Below are 23,230 nucleotides of genomic sequence, written 5' to 3'. Positions count from 1 at the left end.
GTCCGAGACCATTTAACTCAGAACCCCTGGGGGTATAATCCAGGCATCAGTATTTTAAAATATCTTTCCAGGTGATCCAAATATGCAGCCAGGGCTGAGAATCACTTCTCTAGAGTCTGTTTAATCATTTATAAGCGTCTATAAAAGACAGTTCCTGCCCAGTATGAGCTTACTAGTTAATTGGCTAGACATCCACAGATGGAACAACAAATAACTAGCACAAAGGAATCAGGAGGTTACACAACTAAACGCTGAATTATATAGCCTACTATAAGAGCAGCAGAATTTGAGAGAATGTAACTCAATTATAATTCTTAAGTGTGAAAAGGGTTTGAATATAAAGAACAACCAAATGCTTTCTCTCTAACAGAGCAGGAGATGCAGACAGGATTATGCAGACAAGATTATGTCTAGTCTAAGAAAGTATTTCAATGTTCAGTTGGACTAAAGGGCATAGGTTGTCTTGAAGACTCTTAACATAAGGTATTTTTTTTAAATGATTCTACTCAAAGGCAGGGCATTGGACTGAGTGACCCCTCACAGCCTCTCTCAGCCCGAGTATTTTGTGACATGCATTGGAATGCAGACAGCTCATCACGGTGAGGAAAATGAAACAGCCATTGTGTCTTGCTCTACTAGACCGCTTGCCTCCTCCAACCATCTCCACAAAGTTGCCCTAAGCCTTCAAAGTGTGTTTCAATTCTGGTCCTCAACAGCAAAATTCTGAAGAACAATAGTGTGATGTCTGAGAATAACAACTCTACCCCATACTCATCCTAGCAAAACCATCTGTCTAAGCATTCAACATTATTACAAGTTTGCACCCCTTCAGAATAAATAAGTTAGACCGAGGAGGCTGAGTAATCAATGTCCCATAGACAGGTTTTAAACGAATTATGGGTATCCATACATGTCCGGGAATGTATCCAGCCCACTGGGAGTGCTGAGTAAACCGAAGGAGGTGTTACTGTGTATAAAAGCCATGCACACCGTGGGCATAGTGAACATAGGTGGCAAAAGAGTGGAACTTCCTGATGCTCTTCATTTTCACTAGCATCTCCCCTGTTGTTAGGGTCTGCTACGTGATCCATGCCACACTTCTTTCACTCTCCCCTAGAAGAGCTGGCCACCTAGTGCAAAATGTGCTAAGAATACACGGGAAGGGCGGCAATGACTGCCGAAGGAAGGCGTGGGAGGCAGAAGATGAGGGATATGTATAGGAAATGACTGTAGACACATCTGATCAAAATGTAAAATCTGACATTTATCTGTTTGCAATGCTGCGGAAAGGTGGTCTTGCCAACCACGGATGGGCCAGGAAGCAGTGGTTTTTCTATTAAGGGTAAATAAAATGAGGGTAAAATTTTAAGTTGAGGAATTTTTCTGTTGCTAGAAGGCAAATTACTACATGCAGTAGTACAAAAGAACAGGGGTAAACAATACAATATGCTGTGAATTGCGAATGCATGTGTGGTAATGTCATGAATATATTAACTTCCTTCATTGTCAAGGCAAGTGACAGAGGCTGCCTGAAATTCAGAGAGGAGCCGGCTGTCACTCTGCAGCTCAGACACTTGGAGTCACATCTCTCCTAATAACAAAGTCTATTCTGTTTACATTTGACATGGCGAGCAAGGGGTGGTGGGTTGCTTTTTTATAAGGAAATGAATGAAGGCATGAATGAATGAAAGAGTGAATGAGTAGATGGAGTCTCTCTACCCAGTCCATCCTGAAGCCATCAGTCTTCCCTGTTTGGATGAAAACAAATCATCTCTGACAGGAGCACATTTAGATGAATTTTTTAATATTTCTGGCAATGGGTTGTATTTATTTATTTTAACTATGTCAACATACTGCACATTTCTGAGTCTGGGTCCCAGTGGTGTTTAATAAAAGAAACCTGTAAAGCACTACAGTGTCAGAATCAGGGAGGGAGGAGATTCTATATGAACAAACAGAGAGAAGGGAATTTGAGGATGATGCCACTGAGGGTTGGTGACAGGTTAACATTAGTTCTGCTTGGATTGGAGGTTCTGGCTATCTGTCTGTTTCCCCTATCCTAATGCGTAACTGAGGTAGGAAGGTAAATATCCCATTGTGCTTAATAGCAGGATCCAGAGAAATGTTCTCAGAGTGAGGGAGGGAAAAGAGCCAGAGGCAGATTATTAGGTTGGAATTAAAATGCAGACGAGATTCATTAAATTGTTGACCCTCCTCCCCACTCCAAAAAAAAAAAAAAATGTGTATGTGTGTGTGTGTGAGTGTGTGTGTGTGTGTGTGTATCAGGTTGCCATCTTAAATTGACAGCATTAGAGAGGAATTATGTGTGCTGATTAATAAGTGAATGTTTTTACCATTATGATCGCGGCACCTGCTAGTTATGTCGACATTGAAGAGGCTCTCAAACTACAGTGTTTCCAATAATAAAGGTACCATCAGCTGAAAGTTGTGCACAAGTGTCAGCGCAGGGACACATCATTTTCTTACACAGTTGTGATGTTTAAAAATATTGCCGGGGTTCCTCTCTCCAGTTCCTTCTGCACCCTTCCCCCAACTCTTACCTATGCATTGTGCACAAAGGCGCATCATTTACTCATGTCAGTAAAGCAAAGGAAGTTTAGGGTCAAATCAGAAAATGCCAAAGAGAGTGAATTCCAGAGCAAGACTAACATGCAGTTTACCATTTAGAGCCACATGATATAAAGTGATTTCAAAACATGTGTTATTCTTTCTAGGTTCCAAGAAAAATGGCAATTTTATCCAATTTGGGCATTTGCCAAAGGTGCCATTTCACCAAATGTAGCTACGGTCATAAAAAAGGAAGCTTCAGAGTAGATTAACTGGCTTTGCTGTACTATAATGGTGCTTTAAATGAGCAATTTGAGACAATTAACCTGGAACAGGCACTTCTGAGTGCTTTATCCCTTTAACAGTTTTGGTTCTTCAAACAAGAACAGAGAAAATGAAAATTGGCTCCTTCCCATCATAGAATCTTCTGTATAACTTTGTGAATATGCATATGATCCATAAGGAGCGTGTAATGGGAAATCTAAACTATGTAATTTGAAGATGTAATACTCCATCAACCAAATAAAATCATTTAAAAAATTAATGGGTATTTATGTGGCTGACTTAAGATAAAAATGTTCTCGATCTTTTGGTAATACTTAATAGCTCTTCCCTTGGATACAAAACACATATTTTTCATCTATGTACTTATTATTTACTGTAAAGTATGGGAGGGAAAAGATCATTTGGAATTATATGGAATTATTAAAGTATTAAAATGCTTTCACACACTATCTGGAGATACTGTTCTCTCATTATATTTAAAAATAGCTAGGCAGAGGAGAACAAAAGCAAAATGAATCTCGCTAATCAAAAGGAAGGAAGAAATTTAAGAATACACTTAGAAAAATTGTCTAATTTCAAACCAGACAACAAATATTTGTTGAGTGCCTACTGTGTGCATAAGATTGGGGAAGATAATGCAGGGCAGATGAATTACAGCTGTTATAGTTATGCATGCACTGTTCTGGAGAGGTTGATCTAGAGATGGTGTACGGGACAGAGTAGAGTCCAAGTGATGAAAGACTTTTACAGTGATTGAAGGGCCCTGACTACTGTGGGGCTGAGCCACGCTAAAGAGAACTGTCCTAGGGAAAACTAGTACTTAAAAATCATTGCTGGGAGATTTGGAATTCTTAATAGAAACTACAGGAAGCCTGAGGCATCTTTGCAATATGGAAATGGGAGAAAAGAAAATACCAATTCCTGCCTGGGAATTGACCTTTCCTTAATGATGTGTGACCCTTGCTTCAGTTCCTCGAGGTTTAACTCCTCACCAGAATTCTACATGGGGAGGTCTCCTCACTGCTCAGTCTGAAAGGCTGGTGCCCAGGGAAGCAAGCACAAAAGCATAGGATGACTAATCAAATGGAACGATGACAACAGTCAAGCGCTATATAATCTGTAAGAAGTAAACCACAGTAATCTGAATTTCGGGATTTTTCCATGTTCCTCAATCCAGCATTTAATTCTCAGGCCTTATCTCACTTGACAATTTTCTAGCATTTAACAGAGTGGGTCCCTCCTTGGGACTTTCTACCCTAGCTTCCTGAATACCACTCTCTCTTAACTTACCGAATGATACTTCTCAGATTCCTCTTCTGGATCTTTCTCTTCTTATTGACCTCTAAATTTTAGAGCGCCCCACTCTCATTCTCTCCCATCTCCTCTGTCTTCACACTGTCCCCGAGTCATCACATCCAGGCCCATGGCTGCAAATGCCATGTTATTGACACCCTGATTTACATCTTTAACCTTGACATCTCCCCAAAGCCCCAGGGTCATATATTCATCTGTCCGCTCAGTGTCTCCCTTTGAAAGTGTAGACGTCTCAAAATGAACATGGCCAAGCTGAACTGGACCCAAACTTTTTTCCTCCTAGTTTGCCATCTTGGAAACTATGACCACCTACCCTCAGTTTTTGGGATGAAAACCCCAGACCTAGTTTTCTTCCCATGAAGGCCTATTTTTGTTCCAGATTTGGAAAGTGAGGAGGAGTCAAGAGTATTCTTAGTGTAAAGAGAATCTGAAGTATCACACCCACCCTACAGGTTGCTTTCTCTTCTCAATAATGGGTTGCCTAACACACCCACACTTTTGACAAATAGCTGTTAGGCAAGGTGCACAAGGTGGATTTAGACCCCAATGGATTCGACACAGATCTTGAGCTCAGAGGGTTTACAATTAATACCTAAAGAGAAAGATGTATGGCCCTGCTAATCCAAGGGATGGCAAGACAACTCATGAATCTTCTAACTCAATATATGATTTCTCTGAAAGGGAAAGATCTCAAAGATAATGGTTGGTCTCCACTCCTTATCCCATCATATTCCAAACCATACATCCCCCCAATGGCCCATCTTCAGATCTCTAATTCACTGGGAGAAAACCAGGGACAGAGCAAGGGTTTAAATGCTCATCCTAGATAAGCAGGGAAAGTATAGTGGCTCAGTGAACATTTTTCAGACTGAATATTGAAGCCAGTGAGGTTGGGTGGGGTTTTCTCTGTTTTCCTGAATACTTACAAAGCCCTTTCTTTCTCATCTTTTATACTCACTCAGCTTTCACTGAGTACTTCTTTGCAAGGACTTAGGTGCTAGAGATTAAACCGTCATTAAGATAGATTCTCTATTCTGTAGGAGTTTAAAAGTCTAATCAAGGGAGAAAACCAAGAAATAAATTGTGTGATGCCCGGGCTCAGATGCACTGAGTGAAGATGGGGGACATGCATTGGTGGTGTGGACTGTGCCACCTGGTGGGCTCAAGGCAGGTCTGTAAAGAAAACGATGTTTGTCCTCTGTTCTGGGCAGCGGGAAAGCAGGGACAAAGGCAAGAAAGTGTGAAGCAGCAGGGCCTATTCATGGAACTGCGATTCTCAGCTTGAAAGTCGACTGTGAGGGAGGCATGTTCAGAGGTGAGATGAGGATTAGGTCACAGGGATCGGTGTGCCAAGCTAAGGGACTTGGCCTTTATCCTATGCAAATGGGGAAGCCAGCGAGGGCTTTAACAGAAACCGTAATGTAATTAGATGGGCCCTTCTGCAGATCACTGTGACAGCTGTGTGCAGGTGAACTGGACATGATTAGCAGGGGGGCAAGCTTCCTCATAATGCGAGTGAGCATAACCAAACCTGGAATGGAGTTTTCAGCACTTTAACATATGTAATGAGCCTTCGTCTTTGTTTGCTTTTGAGCCTTTATATGTTTTCACATTATTAGTTTGCTTATGAGATTTCAAACGCCATGGCCACTTATTTTATGATTTGACTCTGATTAAGTTACCTAATGTGTCTAGTCTCATCTGTCAAACGAAGAAAATAAAATATTACTGCTCTTACAAAGTCTTTGGGAGGACTAAATAATTTTTTTCATGTCACAGGCTTAGCCATGGCAAGTACACATGTGCACAATTAAGCATAAGTTATTGTGGACATTATTTTAACTAAGCAGTGAAGCTAATCGACAGGCACAGGTTTTACTCTATCCAGGGCTGGGAACATAGCTGTCCTCATATTTTTCAGCACACTTGGTGTTTTAGTACTTGAGTAGCTTGTGGATAGTTTGAAGAAGGAGGAGGAGAAGAAGAAAGACTTAATTAGCACACTGAATCCCAGTGTGAACTTCAGCCTTGAGCTGGAAAGGAAATTCCCAAAAGAAAGTTTAAAATGCTGTTAATGGCAAGGTGCAATTCTGGATTGGTGAAATCATACCATTAAATGAAATAATCATGCTCTTTGGCCAAGAGCCATGGAGAGACTGTGGTCACACCCAGAGATACTGAATGACCCTGCTGTCCTGGAGATGGATGCTTTCTTACTAGCTATTTTGCCTTTGCTTTTCTATTTCCAGGTTTGAAAAGCTCTTTCTGAAACCCACTTTCCACTAGTAACAACAGTTCCTGCCCTTTTTATTTGTTTATTTATTTTTTTAAAAGATTTTACTTATTTATTCGTGAGAGACACAGAGAGAGAGAGAGAGGGAGAGAGGGAGGCAGAGAGATAGGCAGAGGGAAAAGCAGGCTCCCCACAGAGAGCCCGATGTGGGATTCGATCCCAGGACCCCACGACCACGCCCTGAGCCAAAGGCAGATGCTCAACCCCTAAGCCACCCAGGCATCCCAGTTCCTGCCCTTTTAAAAATACTATAGCAATTAATGTATCGCATGCTTTATATATACTCATTTAAATCTCACTACAATCCAATGATACTATTTATATAAATATTGCCATTATTATTCCCATTTTACAGATGAGGAAACTGAGGCAGAACAAGGTTTGTTTGTTTCTTTTTGATGCCTAGCCATCTGACTTCACAGCCTTAAGGAGCTTCATCACTTTATGATAGTGACTTCTTAAAATAGTACTATATGTATATATATCATATATACTAGTTGCTCAAAAATAATGTGGAGATATCCTCTGCTTTTTAGAGGTTTGAGTTATGCTTCTTAGCTTTTACGAAATAGATGCATTCATATCTGTTCACTAACTGAAAGAGATTCAAAGAGGATCTTCCACTTTTACAAAAAAAAAAAAAAAAAAAGGTGAAGAACGGTTCGGTGTTTGTTTTGCAGAGAGGCGTTGTAGAGGCAGCAGCACACCCTGAGCACCAAGGGGGCGCTGCCCAGCTCAGCCCCCTTCCCTCTCCCCAAACCACACTCAGCATCTCAGGATCAAGCCACCGCAGCCCTGACCTGCGTGCGCATCTGTGTTTTAGCTCGATTCATTTTGTGCATCCGTTAGCAAGATGATGTGTCTTAAGGTATCAGAGAAGCCTGCGCAAGGTCATTTTGGGGGGTCTGGGAATGCTCGAAAATCTTTCCATATAAATTAATGGTAATCGCTTCTTTGCTTTATACCATTTTGGCCCGACAAAAGGTTTCAAGGGCACGCTACTTTTGGAGGGGCGCCTGTTATTTCACTTGTGGGTTAACAGATTGAAGCATGGGTACCTTTAAATCTCGAGATACTCATTTGCGCCTTACAAAAACCCACTTAGTTAAAAAGATAGTATGCTTTGAAAATGCTAGATTGTAGCCAAATATCAAAATTAGAGGTATTAGCATGCTAAGTTGAACCACCTCTTAACCTATTGATTACTAAAACAGAAGAAAACATCACCTTTTCAAGTTTTTTTTTTTTTCCCTCCCCACAGTAATTGGATTCAACTTCACATCTGTAGCATTAAACTAGTGTTTTCAACCTTTTTTTCCCTCCCAATTGTTTAACCTCCATCTACATCTCTGGCATAAATTTAAGCCTTTATTTGTGAATATTCGGATAAGCACTTTGCCTCTAACGGTATTGTTCAGGGCCCGGCATCATTGTTACAGCTGTAATTGTAACTATCAAGACACAGTTCTTTGTAATTAGAAAGTCAAGATGGTATTCAGCAGCATGGCAGCACAGGCTTACATTTGTTAGGCTATTAGAAAAAAATGTTTACAGAGAAAACAGTGTCATTGTTTAGTGCTCTTAATTGACCATCTGCCTGGTAAAGAAATGTCCAAAGAAGGATAAATAAGACTATAGTACACTTATTTATTTATTTTCTTTGTGCAGTGAGGAAATTAGGAAAAGCAACAGCAAGAGGCAAACCAGAAAAGACGCTGCTGCTAAATCAGGCTGCAAGTGAAATCATGTCATGCATACATTTCTTTTTCTTTTTTCTTTCTTTTTTTTTTTTCTTTCGCTATCAAGACAAAGACCTATGGCCTTGTCCAAGTTTGTTGGAGAAAAATGTTTCAGACTGCCCCTGGAGTCCCTGGACAACGCAGTCCCCACCTCTGTTTGCCCGGCCTCTCCCACTAGTCCTCTGCGCAGCCACCCCCGCTCTAACCACCCTGCCTTGTCCATGCGTTTCCTGCGGCTGAAGCCTTCTCCTCTGTGCTTTGGCTTTGGCCCACTCTCTTCTACTCTTTTCCTCGACTAGAGAGAGATCTTGCTCATTCCTTTAAGAGTCAGCTCAAGTATTTCTCCCCATCCCAAACCCCTAGATCTTTTTCTGGCCATCCAAGAGGACAAAAATGTCTCCCTTTTCTCACCTTCTGTAGCACTTACTATTTTTCCCCTCACTTAGCAGTGGAGAAGGACCTGTCTGGCCATGTTCTTCTGTGGTGTTGAAACCCCTATTCAGGTTTGGCATCACCACTTGCATCCTCATTTGCTTTTGTTCTGACTCTCCCTTTAGATTATAAAGTTCTCCTTCTAGAAGCATGTCCTTTTCTTTGAATTCTCCCCAAAATGCCCATAATGTTTTCCTCTTCTTTTTTCTTTTTTTCTTTTTTTTAATTCCAAAAACCAGAGTAACACTTGGGGCCTTCATGAAAGGTCTACCATCCATCTCTTAACCAAGCTGAACAAACTCAGGCTGATTTGACCCTCAGGACATGTTTCAGTTCTCTTCCATAAACATACGGGGTACCTGTTATGTGTGCCTGCCCAACTCTGTAACGAAAGCAGCAGGGATGCAGAGAAGAATCAGACATGGTTTGTCATCTCAAGGAACTCACCTCCAGGAAGTGGTCTCTGGTGGAGTCATGTGTCAGGGAGAAAGGGCTGCAGGGAAAACAGGGATGCATGAAAATAAGAAGGTGAGCTTCTTGGATTTGGACTCTAATGAACAAGAGTTCATTTTGACAAAGGCCTTTCTGTAGCCACCAAAAACCCTGGTTCACATTCGATGGGCTTGTTCTTCTATTGTGTCACATTGGCATGCATCTTACAGAAAAGGCTACACTGATTGTTCTTGCCAGGAGGGAAAACAATATGTGGCACCCAGGACAGAGCTGGTCCCAGATTCTGTAATTTGGGTCCTCTTCCATGCCCAAAAAGCAAGGAGCAGCTGGTCTTGAGGAGATTATCTGTTGTGCTATATGGATGTCCTTCTGCCTAAGGTCTGAATTGAGTTTCCTCCCAAGACAATGAATGACCAGGCTTATGCTCTGGGACCTGTCTCTTCCAGGATCACAGATGGAAGCCCCCATTACAGCCACACACAGATTCACTACAATATGGAAACCCTTCAAGCAGGAAATGGAACAAAAACACAAAATATGACCTGACCCAATACCAGAGATCTTTTTTTTTTTTTTCCTGCGTCAAACTTTAGTGGATAATTCTCTTTCTTATTTCTTTGCCGTAGTTTTCTAGAGACAATAGAGCCTGGTTCACTGGCAGATATTTTTTAAGACTCATGCAAACATCTTTTGTAATGCCATCTCTGATCCGGTCTCTTTCCAACTCCGTTGTACTTGAAGCATTTGATACACTTTATACATTTTATAGTATTTCCTGGATGATGCTTCCACCACTGACTAGCTGTAATTGAATTGACTACACACCTGAGTATAAATTACCTGCTACCTTGTTGTCTCAAGCTGTTAAAAGCCACAGGGCTTTTGCTCTTGTTGCTGTGCATCCCTGGAATGTTCTTCCCAGGATGGCCTCATAGCTCACTTCCTTTATTTATATTAGATTCCTGTTCAAGTTCCGCCTTACCATTGAACGCTTCACAATCTCCGTATATCAAGAGTAACCCTCACCCCAAATCTGTGCACGTCTCTATGCTTAAATTTTCTCCACAGCTATTAACATCACTGTACCTATTAAATTATCTCCCCTTCCTGGATTTAAACTCTCCCGCTGGTGTATCTCCAGGGCATTTTGTAGGTTCTCAATAAATATTCATTTAATAAACTAACCCTTTTTCAGAGATTCTTGGCTCGTGCCCTTACAGAGATTGCATAAAGCACAGAGTTCTATAGAATTCCTGGACTTTGGATCCTATGTGGGCCACTTAGCAACCATGGGACCATGAGCAAGTTGATTCCCTTCCTTACACCTGCTTCCTTAACCTCTGCAGAGAGATGAAAGCATCTGCGTCTTTAGAGCAGAGGTGAGGATATGATGAGAGAGGGCCAGGGAAGCATTTGTCTCCCACAGCAGGCAGCCTCTACATGTACCTTGCCTTCTCACTGTCCCCATGCTCTGTTCGTGCCCTCCCCTCCTAATTTCTTTCTCCCACCCCCACCACCTTTCTTTTAACTTTCCCTCCTTCACCTTTTTTTTTTTTTTTTTTTTGGTCCTTCCTTCCCTTCTCTCCCTGCCTCCCTTCTGTCCCTCTGCACTAGGTGTGGGAAAAAGCCTAAGGATTCTTTTTCTGCATGACAACACACACGTGCGCACACTACTTCTATTCCTGACTTTTCAAAAGGTTTACAGTGAACCATCTTGATGAACGTTTGCCTCTATTCGCTTCTTTCTCAGCCAGAACTTTCTGCATTCCCTTCATTTTTCCCAACTAAGAATCCCATGCCAAAATCCCCTTTTTGAGGTGTTGCTGGGTCAGGTTGTTCTTCTCTTCATCCCTTTATGCTGTACTAAAAACACATAGTCCGAAGGGATCCATGGAACCCCAGAGCCTGTACATGCATTCAGGCAGAGGTTATCATTGCTTGGTTCATAGGGAACATTTAACACAGATTTTTCAGTATGATGCTAATCTTAACCCAGGTCAAAGCCCTTCCATGATTGGGCTATCATAGGGCATTATCTCCTATATTTTATGGTTAGAAAATGAAAACAAATTCAGACAACAGATTTGGCCCACAGAGAAACACAACTGCACAATCCTCAGTCCTTAGAATAATGTCTGGAAAATAGCAGATCCTGGCCTTAGTGAGAGCCAGGATCTTACATAGAAACTCAACTGTACTGTCTTAACCAAGTGAATGGGGGTGTGTCAGGCTCATAGAACAAGAGGTTCAGTGGCAGATCATCTAGGACTGGTACTGTGACTTCATGATATTTTGGTGATGACTGCAGCTTCTCCTAGAATTCCCTGCAATCCAGGCAGGAAGAGGAAGGAAGTGACAAGTTCTTCTTTCCTGTGGTCCCAGGTCTCGTCGAGCTAGTTACCTCACAGTTCTATCAAATGCAGCATCTCTATCTCCGGCGGTGAGAAATAATTAGCTTTCTAATCCTGATTTTATCTATATCCTTTCCATCCCAAGTCATCCTCTTTACTATCTTCAAGTCCTGAATTCCTTTACTGTTTCCAGCTAGATCCTCAGTCCCAGCATAAAGCAGACACTAAATATCTATGTGTGGAATAAATGAACAAATAAATTATTGAGAATGGCATGGCCTTCTTTTCACTCTTCATTCTCTTCTCATACCTGTAAAGTGTTTTTTTTTAATTAATTAAATTATTTATTTGTTTGTTTGTTATTTATAGCAAGCAGGGAGGGGGACAGAGACAGAATTTCAAGCAGACTCTGCACTGAGTGTGGAGCCTGATGCAGGGCTCAATCTCAAGACCCTGAGATCCTGACCTCAGCCAAAATCAAGAGTTGAAGGCTTGGGGCAGCCCAGGTGGCTCAGTGGTTTAGCACCACCTTCAGCCCCGGGCCTGATCCTGGAGACCTGGGATCGAGTCCCGCGTCACGCTCCCTGTGTGGAGCCTGCTTCTCTCTCTGCCTGTGTCTCTGCATCTCTCTCTCTCTCTCTCTCTCTCTCTCTCTCTCTCTGTGTGTCTCTCATGAATAAATAAATAAAATCTTAAAAAAAAAAGAGTTGAAGGCTTATCTGACTGAGCCAACCAGGTGCCCCTTTCTCATACTTGTAAAGTATCTCAATAAATTGTAGAAACAAGTGATCTTAAAATTCAATACCAATTCAGAATAACTGATCCAAATGTTTTATAAGGAATAGATAAAAGTTGAGGAACTGATGACTCTGTACCAACATTTATAAATTCACATGTTTTGTATTAGGCATTGTATTAAACCATTAAAATAATCTCATTTAACCCCCGTGGAAGCCCAGGGGGGCAGGTTCTGATACACCACTGTGATATGGTTAGGAATCTCTAGGCCATACAGAGCTTGTGGAAATTAGAACACAGATTTCAAACCAGGGCTATCTAAACACTGTCCACATGCATCCCACTAGCCTATTGCCCACTGCTTGGTATCCCCCAGAGTACCTCATGCCAACTGTATTACACCTGTAGATAGATAATACTTGCAAGAGGAATGAAGGAGAGTGGGGTAAGGAGGATAAGAATAAATGAATGGCTTTCTGGAGAGCCAACATATAAATTCTCACAATTTAATACGTCATGAAGATGATTGTGCTATCATCTTGAGATTGTAGCAAAATTTGGAAGTTCAGTCCACTGAACCGTCAGGTGCTCCCACATCACACGAGTTGGGACACTACTGACACACCCTTGCAAGTGGCTGGAGAACGTTTTTTTTGCTATCAGATATTTTTATCCCCCTTCTGGGGAGATCAAGGGAACTTGAAACCATGTCAGAAACTAAACCAAAAGAGATACCTAAATTAGCAGTGACCGAGCAGGTCTGACATACTCACAGATCTTTAATGTTCCTTTCTGGAAGGCTGGCTGGAAGCTGGAGAAAACAACAACACCCCAACATTCAGCTCACACCAGGGAGCTTTGCCTTTGCTGTTCCCTCTACCAGGAATGCTCTTCCTTCAAGTCCCGTGGGATCTGGACAGATCCCTAACTGCATTCAGGCACCTGCTAAACATCGCCACATCCAGCAAACCTTCTCTGACCTTGTTTGTCACTTTTCACCCTCTGACCCTGTTTTGTTTTTTCTCCAGAGCCATCATTACCTCGTAACACACCGTATATTCATTTGTAAACAGTCATCTCCTCCCCACCGGACTGTCAGATCTCTGAGGCAGGACTTGAGTCTCTGTTGTTCACCTCCAATCTCCAGCATCCAGATTTGTTGTCAGCTTTGCAAAGATGCCCCCCGAATGTCCATTGCATAAATGAACTCACACTTGAAACAGAATGCTTGCCTTCTGATAAGAATGATGGCCACTCCACCCATCTACCCATCTACTGAAGGCTAATGACTTCTTAATTATTCTGACCAAGAAGTGCTTGGCCTCCCAATGGGTCCTGCCTTTCTTTCACTTCACCTCACCCCACCTCGTATTTCAGCTGGGCAGGGTTCCCTTTAGCACCATTCACATTTTCAGGGGCAGGATTCAGGAAGCCGTTCTGACTCACACAAGAGAGTATCTTATGATGGGAAAAGGCTCTCTTTATCTTTGCTGGGTGATGGCATAAGATCTTTATTAGGTCAGTGCCTCGCACGAACCACAAGCCTCTTAGGGAGGTAATCTGTCCAACTCATCCTGTCACTCTTCAACTTAGTGCCACTTGGTAATGATGTGCTCTAGCTGTCATCTCTATTATCCTGCTGCAGTACAGCGGCCACCTCCTTCCATCTGCCTTTCGTCCAGAGTCCAGTTTATCATCTCCGCTCGGGTGTGCTTGTTAGTTGCGTCTGAGAACCCGCGAAGGCCCGACCATCCATGTAGTCATCAGGTGTATCTTGCATGAGAGAGCCTGGCCGGTGAGTGGCAAATACTACTTTCAGTTTTCACAGGATGGCAAAAGCCAAGAAACTTAATGTCAAAACAACAAAAAAGTTCATTGGCATCGTTTGGGAAAGGTTGTGAGATGGATGTACTTGCATAGGCAAAGCCACCTTCGCTCAATGAGATGCTATCCCTCCCCCAAATCTCTTTTATCTTCAATAGATCTTGTTTTAAAGGTACCTGCCCATTTATTGTGGATGACAGACTAATAAAATGAAGTCATTTTCATAAACACTGTATCAGAATATCCCATCTTCTAATGTGGCAATGTGAAATTTCGCCACTGGAGGAAACATTTAACATTCTGACTATTTTAATACTTTTAATAAATATTTGCAATTCCTATGATAAAGCATCCCAGTAGAAAATGCATTTCCTCCAAAATTTATGTGGCTGCTGGCAGGTGGCCATTTTCTAATTTTCTGTCTCACTTACATACATTTATTACAGATTTCTAACTATCCCTTTTCGCTCTTTGACTGCCTCCGAGCATGCTGTTTCCTCTGAGTAGGAATGTGTGTGGTTAAAATTGAGCGTGGTAAACAAGAGCTTTCTGGTTTGCAAATTGGAGGGTTGGTCATCACCCCGTGGGGGGTCCCTTAACAACCATTTTATTCAGCCCCACAGTACATTTGAATCAAGTCTTTAGGATCCACATGGAGCTTGAGAATCTCTACTTAGTTCCTGAAGGCAGTGAAAGATTGGGGACAGGCATGAGGGTGGGATTAAGAATGGAGACTGGGTCTTTATTTTGATCCACTAGACTGTGGGCTTACTCATGGAATGCATGAGATCTGCGAAGTACTTGTTAGAGTAATAAGGCTTAGAGAGAGAGCAAAATTCAGGTTCGGTAAACCATATTTGAGATACAAAGGGAAGGGAACTATTAAAGAAAATCTTGTTGAAGAACTTCTTGGAGAATAAACAAATAACTTTAAAGGTTTGTCCTGACTCCTTTGTGTATACTCTTAACCTTTGTTAGACATCTCCATGTAAAATTCCTGGGTAACCCTCCAATATTGCAGTACAAAGTTGGCCATTCCTGCTACTCTTCCCTACCTTCTGACTTATTCAAAATCGAATCCCGTATCTGGATGCTGGATCTCACCTCAAGTTATTGCCATTCCCTGATCCGAAAGAGCAGAAATATGAGGCTTTTGCAGGTTTTTCCCTTTTATATATCCCAAGGCTTTTTCGTCCTACCATTCCACGTCTCTTCACTGATTTCCTCCTTCCTATTGCACAGACGCTGCCCTAGCTCAGGTGCTTGTTACTGCTACTGGCCATTATGGTTATCTCATTTAACCCTTCCAACAGTCCAATGAGTCAAGTGATAATAGCATCCCCATTTTACAGATAGAAGAAGGCATAAAACCTCTGTGACTTGCCCGAAATTACTCAGTAAAGAGGCTTCAATGCTGGGTTTTGAACTTTGATAATCTGATACCAGAATTGAAGCTCTGAACTACGGGCCTCCCTGCTGCTCTTGTGTAACTTCACAGTTCTTCTCCTGTCTTGTTATAATTTGTTCTATTTTCTCCCTCCCATTCCTCTACTTTATGTTTCTGTGGACTGTTTGTGGAAATATGGGTTCATGTCACAACCTGCGAAACCTCTGATGGTACCCTCAGCCCATTGTTGATTCATTCAATCATTCATCCATCATTCATTCCTGTATTTCATGTACTTGACAACTATTTGTTGACCACACATTGTATAGCAGGCACAGTCTAGGTACTGGGGGTTTTGCAAAGATTAAAAACCATCCAAGATCTTGCCCAGTGGGTAAGGAAACAGTGATATAGCATAAGTTGGGGTACTGGTGAGCGCTATGAGAAAAGAAAAACCAAAGTAAAGAACAGAGGGAGAGGACTTAGAGTTTTGGGTTTTATTAAGATACTATTAGTATTTTAATATTTTATTTATTTATTCATGAGAGACACAGAGAGAGAGGCAGAGACATAGGCAGAGGGAGGAGCAGACTCCCTGAAGGGAGCCCGATGCGGGACTTGAACCCAGGACCCTGGGATCACAACCTGAGCCAAAGGCAGACGCTCAACTGCTGAGCCACCCAGGTGCCCCAGGACCTAGAGTTTTAGACAAGATAATTAGGAAAGGCCTCCACAATGAGTGACATTTACGTTTCGACCCAAACAGTAGGTAGGAGGATACACTCCGGGTCCTGGGAAGGAGGAGTATTCATGAAAAACAGAAGAGCAATGCAGAGTGCTTAAACCAGTGGTTTTACCACTTTTAAAATACAGCAGTAGAGCAACAATCTCATAGGGTCTTCAAAGGTATAAGTGAGATTACCTTTGTATATCGTAAGAATTCAATCAATTTTAGCTTCAAATTATTTTAAAGGATTTTTGGGATCTCCGGGCCCTTTTATTATAACCCAGATAATATGCTTTAGTATCATACATCTACTCAGTTGCTTTTCTGAGCTAGACTTTCAGCATCTTGAGAGCAAGGACCATAACCAATTTACAGAGTGTTGCATTCAGTGCCTTTGCATGGAGAAGGTGTTAATAAAATGGGTCAAAAGAATTTATTAAACAAATAAATTTATATGCTTCATCTTAAAACAGTTTAGGACACAAAATAGTGAAGGATTTAGTAAAGCCTAAACCCAAGCCTTTTTTTTTTATTATTTTAATAGTGGGGTTGAGATAAAGGGCTTAGGAAATACAGCAACACATACAATCAGCAAAGATCTTGCATCTAAAATCCATACAAAATGTCTACCAATAGATTTTTTTTAAGAATGGAAGCTTACAAAAAATGAAGAATAGGATGAAATAGAAATTTTATAGAAAATAGGATCCAAATTGCAAAGAAATGAAAAAACCCCAAATCTTTTGTAATTAAGGAAATAACGTTAAAAACTTCAATAAAGTAACATTTATGCTCACTAGGTTAGTAAAAATTAAGATGTTTGGTAATAACCACTGGTGGTAAGAGTGTGGACCTTTGGGGTTGCATAGACACTTCTGATGGGAATAAAACTTGATACAACCATGTTGGGAAATGATTTGGTGCCAGTTTGTGAATTTGAACATTTGCGTGCCTTATGGGCCAGCAATCCCACTTCTATTTATATGCTTTAGAGAAACTCTTACTCATGAGCTCCAGGAGACATGTCTAAGAATGTTCAGAGAAGCATCGCTTATAAGAGCAAAAACCTAGTGTCCTTCAACAGGATGATACACACTATAGATTGAATTGTGCCCACCTTCCCAAATCCGTATGTTGAAGTGTTAAGCTTCAGTATGACTACATTTGGAGACAGGGCCTTTAGGGAAGTTCTTCAAGTTAAATGAAGTTATAAGGGTGGGGCCCTAATCTCATAGACTGGTGTCTCTATAAGAAATGGAAGAGATCCCTGGAGTGCACACACATACACACACACAAGAAAGGCCATGTGAGGAGACGGCGAGAAGACAGTTGTCTGCAAGCTAGAAGGGAAGGTCTCACTAGAAACCTACCCTGCTAGCACCATGATCTTGGACTTCCAGCCTTCAGGGCAGTGAGAAAACAAATTTCTTTTGTTTAAGCCACCCAATGTGCATTATTTTGTTATGGCAGCAGACTAATACAACACATGGACCATTCGTAATATATACACATAGTGGAGCATGATACAGCAATAAAAATGAATACACAACAGCTATACCCCACAAGGGGATAAATCTTAGAAAACCTATTTACTGATAAAATCAAGTCATAAAAGATTATATTCAACACTATATCATTTTTATAAGGCTTAAAAACAAGAAATAATAATGTAGTATTTAGGGATATACGCATGGGGTTAAGACTATTTCTTTAAAGCAAAGGAAGAATGAATATAAAATTCAGGATAGTGGGAAGACAGAGATAAGATGAAGAATGTCAAAATAATGGAATTGTTAATGTTCTGGTATTTCAGGTAATGAGTTTATAAATATTTCTTTCATTGTTATGCTTTAAACTTGTTTATAGGTAAAATGATACTGTTTTAGGTAGCAAATATTACATGAAAGAAAACAATAACTAATTTCTTTTGAAAAAGTGCTTTTCTCTCACATGCAAGGATATAGCCTTCATTTTTTAACATTGCAATTACTTGCTTTTTCCTTTCCTTCACATTTTTGCTTTTTTTCTTCTTGCCATATAACTGGATTCTTTATAAACTTTAAAATTAGAGAAATAGTCAATTTCATTATTTTTTGTTATGAAAAATATCCCACTAATATAACAGGTGTACGAGAGTACAATATTCAGAGTTGATTCCAGTATAAAATTAATTCTCGGTTACTTATAATATTTAATTTGTGTATGCAAAGTACCCTAGTCACCGAAAAGATAATTGACTTTGCTCTGAAGTCTCTCAGTCTACATATTAATTTCATCTCCTCTCTCAGACCCACATACTCACTGGAACTCATTGGTATTAGCTGTGTGAATTTAGACGAGTTGCAATATCAATAAGTTTGTCAAACATCATCATATCTGGTCTGTTGGGCAGAATTTGTTTATGTTATCCCAATTCTGTAACCATCCCACATTGAGCAACTGCCTTCCAGTACTGTATGAATTCTTTCCTATGCTACAAGTCACATTCCCCGTTGAAGGTTAAGTGTTACTGTAAACTCCTAGCTACATTAAAATACTTAACAGCAATATCTCTAGCAGCTAAGGGAGGGTATTTTCCATCTCTTATTGGTAATTTTTTTAAAAGATTTTAAATCCTAAAAATGTGTATTAATGACCTGCTACATTCTTCATGCAGTTGTGGGGTAACAGCACTTATACAGAATAGGCACAGTAACTGTTGTTAAGGAATTTTCAATCTGGTAGGTATATTGATAAGAGACAGGGATGATGTTCGGACAGGTTGCGATCTTTTCCCCCACTAAAATATTGTATTTTTGTGACATTTTACTGCCACTTGTCTTATCCTGAAATCTTTAAAACAAACTGTCAGTCTTACCACATGGAATGTCTTCGACAACCAGACACATTTGGCTCTAATCAGAAAGTTCCATGCAAGGCATCATCCAAAAAACAGACCGGGCTGTGGAATTATTATTTTTTCATCTTTTTCTTCAGGAAATATGTTAAATGTGAAATATTCCAACATTAATAACACAGTGACACCCATTAACACCACCAGCAGCAGCTTGAAGAGTTTGTTGATTGAAAAATAAGTTCCTTCTTACAATTACCAACCCATTGCATTGGCTGGCTGTGTCGGAGCAGAAAATGAACGCTGAACAAATGATGGCATGTTCGTATCACCAGAAGGGTCAGAATAAAAAGGTTTAATTCTTTCAGATGATTTCAAAACCTAAGAAGCATTCATTTCTCTTTGAAAAGAGAGTTTCCTCTAGCCTTTCTAGTCAGTGAAGTTCATTTTCCTTCCGATGCTAAATCTGTACATCCCAAGGCACGAATGTAAAAGCAGACTTCCTTGTTCCCTAATTATCTTTGGCGGAATTAGTATCATCAAAAGAAAATCCCAGCGAAATCAACTTGCACAAGCAGGAGAGCAGGAACTAGCGTGTCATTGAAAAAGTCACCTGTTGTGGCCCACCCACAGGAGGACAGGGATGCGGGACGGAAGCCAGTACCCTGTGCTGGAGGTGTCGCCAGGGCAGGCCAAGGAGGTAGGTAAGATGACACTAGGTCTCCTAATTGTCCTAGTGCTTGTGTCATCATAAGGAACCCCTAAGGCTGAGGAATGATGTGAGTGGCCTTAACAGTTCATTGAATCTGTGCTCAAAGAACCAACACTCTCATTCTCGGGTTTAAAGACCTTGATGTTCAAAATTAGGACTAAGCTTCTCATGAACATGTGAAAGTTCCACCGTGTGATGCTGGCTTGTGAGCAAATTGGAGTTGCCACTTCGCTGAAAGTTGAACACTGTCACTTTGGGGATTCCCTCACTCAGGTCTTTGTGTGGGCTCTGGTAGCAAATTTCTATTTATTTATTTATTTATTTATTTATTTATTTATTTATTTATTTATTTTTTACTTTTGTTGGGAGGACTGGAATCCATAAATATAAATGGGAAGACCACTGGCCATTATGGGAGCTGTAATTCAACCCACAGGAGGTTCTGATAAAGTGTACGCTGGATAGAGCCCTGCTCTTATAGCTTACATTTATCTGAAATCCTCCATTGAATTACAACCTGCTAATGTCTATTTTCTCACGCGTTATCTATCTGTAATGATAACAAAATCATGCTAGCCCATTCTGATTTTTCTTTCTTTCTTTTCATTTCTTTTTTCTTTTTCTTTTCTTTTCTTTTCTTTTCTTTTTTTTTTTTTTTTTTTTTTTTTTTTTTTTTTTTTTTTTTGTGACACTGAAGCTGAATAGCCCCTCCAGCCAGCCTCTTACATCAAAGTGCTTCTCTCCTATCTATCGTGCCTCTTAAGAACAAAACTGTATTCCACTCTTCGGCACACTCTAATCTTTCCATTTCTATTACAATACTTCATTAATTTGACTACCTCATTGCTTTGTAGCTTTGAAGAAGGGCAGAAGTGGAAAACACTTGAATTCACTGTAACCTCTGGCAGGGAGGGTCTGTTCCTCCAAATATTTCAGCTATTTCCTCCCTGCTGGCTTACTATCGTGTTTGAGTTCCTGTGAGGAGCAGATAGGAATCGTGCCCTTCCACCTTAGGCATCGTAAATATCTTTCCGATAATAGATAATTCACCTGATCTCATGTGTTCCTGTGCACTTAAGAGATTCTCAGTGTGAACAGAAAAATGCATTTTGATTTGAGGCATTCCTAGGTTTTATAGGGGTGCTAAATTATATCCCTATAATGGGAGGGGGACTACTTCTCCCATCACCAAATGCCAGCTTTATCTCTTTCTTTTCCCTTTCTTGCACCTTAAAAGAAACATCCGACAAGCCACTCAGTCCGATAAACTGCAAGATTCCCTTGTATGTCCCATGTTTGTGATATTAAATAAATGCGTGTGGGCAACATGGATTATAAGGGTCTTTGTAAAGTAAAGGAATTTCGTTACTTTAAATCTCTGAAAGGAAATGTGAACCTCTGTACAAAGCAGTCCATTCCATTTTAGTGTGCTCTAAAGATTAAAAATGTGTCCTTATATTAAACCTACCATCTGCCTGGGTCAAATTTCCTGGTCTTAATCTCGCCCTCTAGAGCTAACCTGTCCATTTTATCTCTCTTTTCAGAGAACATTTTCCCCCTAAATGTGACTATAGTTATCAGGCTTATTTTAAGTCTTCTCTGCACAATTCCTACAAGCTTTCCTTCCGTGACATGGATCCCAGAACCCTCCCAACCCCAATAGCCATTCTCACAGTGTGTAGCTGTAAAGAAGCCCTCAACAGTAGAATACATTTAAATAATGTCTGAGGGTAGTTTCCCAGGGTAGCAACCCGAGCTCAAAGCTTGGGGCACACAGTGGATTTGGGAGGCAATCCCAGGAAGCTCAAGTTAAGAAGAGTGGTCTCAGCTCTCTCTAAGGGAGAAAAGCCACAAAGGATGAGTTCATGAGTGGATTCCTGCTGTGGGCAGTGGGGCTCCCTTGCACGGGGGACCCTCTGAGAAACCATGTGAAACGCATCCAAAAGCATTCCACCTGGTATTAGGGTGACTGAGGTGTGCTTCCACTGCCACCACCACCACCCCCTACCCCCCCCCCCCCCGCAGAAGGAGGGCTATAGCATGGGCACCTATGCCCGGCACTACCTCTTTGTGCCTGCAGAATGAGCATAGAGTTGAGGGGGAAGCCCTCAGGCAGTGAAAGGGAGAGAGAGACACAGGCTTTTGAGGTAGACAGCTGTGTGTCTGCTGGAAACCGCCTTTGTGGGCCTCAGGGGAGTTCCAGCAGGCTGAGGGGACATGGGGTAGGACAAGGAGGAGGGCTGCTACCCTGCAAGGCCGGCCGTAGAAGTACATGAATCTGGCCAGGTCTAGAGCAATGGGAAGGTTGACCTGTGGAACTGCAGAGTTTCAAAGCTGCCCATAAGCATTACAACTTTCTAAAAAAATACATACTAATAATAATTTAGGGGTTATACTGACCAAACAAATTGTGTTAGCCAGGTTTCAATGTCACCCAGCTTGTAACCCTTGCAACAACAAGCAATTGGATGGTGACAAACTTGAATGCACATCCTGCCCCAAAGAGGCAGCCATTCCTCAGCTCTAGCCAGGTGTTACCATTTAAGAATATGGGCTGAATACTGGGAGAGCTTTTGTTTCTCTCCTTGAGACTCCAGAGATGGAGATTTTATGGGAAATATCTTGCTTTTTTAAACACTGTAGAAGGTGAATTTGTTTGAGCCCCACGAAGTACATCTGGGATTCCCCATCTCCCACACAGTCTCTGCTCCAATAGGAGCAGCAACATCAGCACAGGGGCTATGGGAACCCAGGATATCAGAAGTAAATGAAGGTGTTATCTATACATTTCTGGACAAACTGGTTTTGCTCATGCAAGCTTCTTCCATAAAAATCAAGGTCCTTCTGGAGCTGAAAACAGACAAACAAAAGAAACAAACAGACAAAAGAAAATGATTAAGGACATGGAAGGAGAGCAGAAGTTGAGCCTGTCTGTAACCCTATCCTCTATCTCTATTGATCACCACACCATTTTTGGGTTCGAGGGATGGGGGTGGGGGGCTCCAAATAAGTAAATCGTTTCTCCCCTTGTTACTATAACCTAGGTTAAAGCAGCACTGCTTTGCATCAGGAAAATTTAAGGTAGAGCTTTGATCTCCTCTCTGTTAAAGTAAAGTAATGCATTATCCTGACCTCAAAAAAGTAGTCTTAATTAGGGGCCTTGAATGAAATAATTGACCTTGACATTGCTTCAGCCCAGGGCACAAAGCTGTTACCAAATGACTTATCGAGAAGTACGACATGCTGCAATAAGGTCTATTTATTTTGTAATTCTACATTTTGAACGTGAAGCTCCCAGAATGCTTACACCACCAGGACAAATACTAGCTTTGCTGTGGCCAATAAGGAGAAGACGTTATACGAGAATGAAATCTGCGCGGAGATTGTGCACTGCTAAAGAAAAATCGTCTTTGTTTAAACACTAATATTGTCACTATTCTGTACTTACTTCATTTGCATCTTAACATAATCATTTGATTGTGAAGTGTGTCTTCTGTGTGTTGCAGGGTATCTTTTTAAGCACCGGCACCAAGATTGGAAACAGAAAAGTACAGTAAAAGCACGGGATGAAAAG

The 23,230-nt window shown here is 41.1% G+C and overlaps 2 long non-coding RNA genes across 22 annotated transcripts in view; one reads left to right on the top strand and one right to left on the bottom strand.

Annotated features, from left to right (window-relative positions):
- LOC140600288 (uncharacterized) overlaps positions 1–23,230 on the top strand; it is a 284,954-nt gene that overhangs the window by 98,376 nt on the left and 163,348 nt on the right. For 16 of the 19 annotated variants that reach the window (XR_012003539.1, XR_012003544.1, XR_012003551.1 and 13 more), the window contains exons 1-2: positions 10,343–10,463; positions 23,163–23,230. This is a non-coding gene — a long non-coding RNA (uncharacterized lncRNA). Of the gene's footprint in view, positions 1–10,342; positions 10,464–13,627; positions 13,969–23,162 lie in introns of those variants that run through there. The other 3 variants (XR_012003555.1, XR_012003552.1, XR_012003553.1) reach the window with 2 other exon arrangements.
- LOC140600284 (uncharacterized) overlaps positions 22,023–23,230 on the bottom strand; it is a 32,043-nt gene continuing 30,835 nt past the window's right edge. For all 3 annotated transcript variants that reach the window (XR_012003523.1, XR_012003521.1, XR_012003522.1), the window contains one exon: positions 22,023–22,506. This is a non-coding gene — a long non-coding RNA (uncharacterized lncRNA). The remainder of the gene's footprint in view (positions 22,507–23,230) is intronic.

Source organism: Canis lupus, chromosome 11 (genome assembly GCF_048164855.1).
Source record: "Canis lupus baileyi chromosome 11, mCanLup2.hap1, whole genome shotgun sequence".
NCBI classification, from domain to species: domain Eukaryota; kingdom Metazoa; phylum Chordata; class Mammalia; order Carnivora; family Canidae; genus Canis; species Canis lupus.
This window is presented reverse-complemented; position numbering and strand designations above follow the sequence as displayed.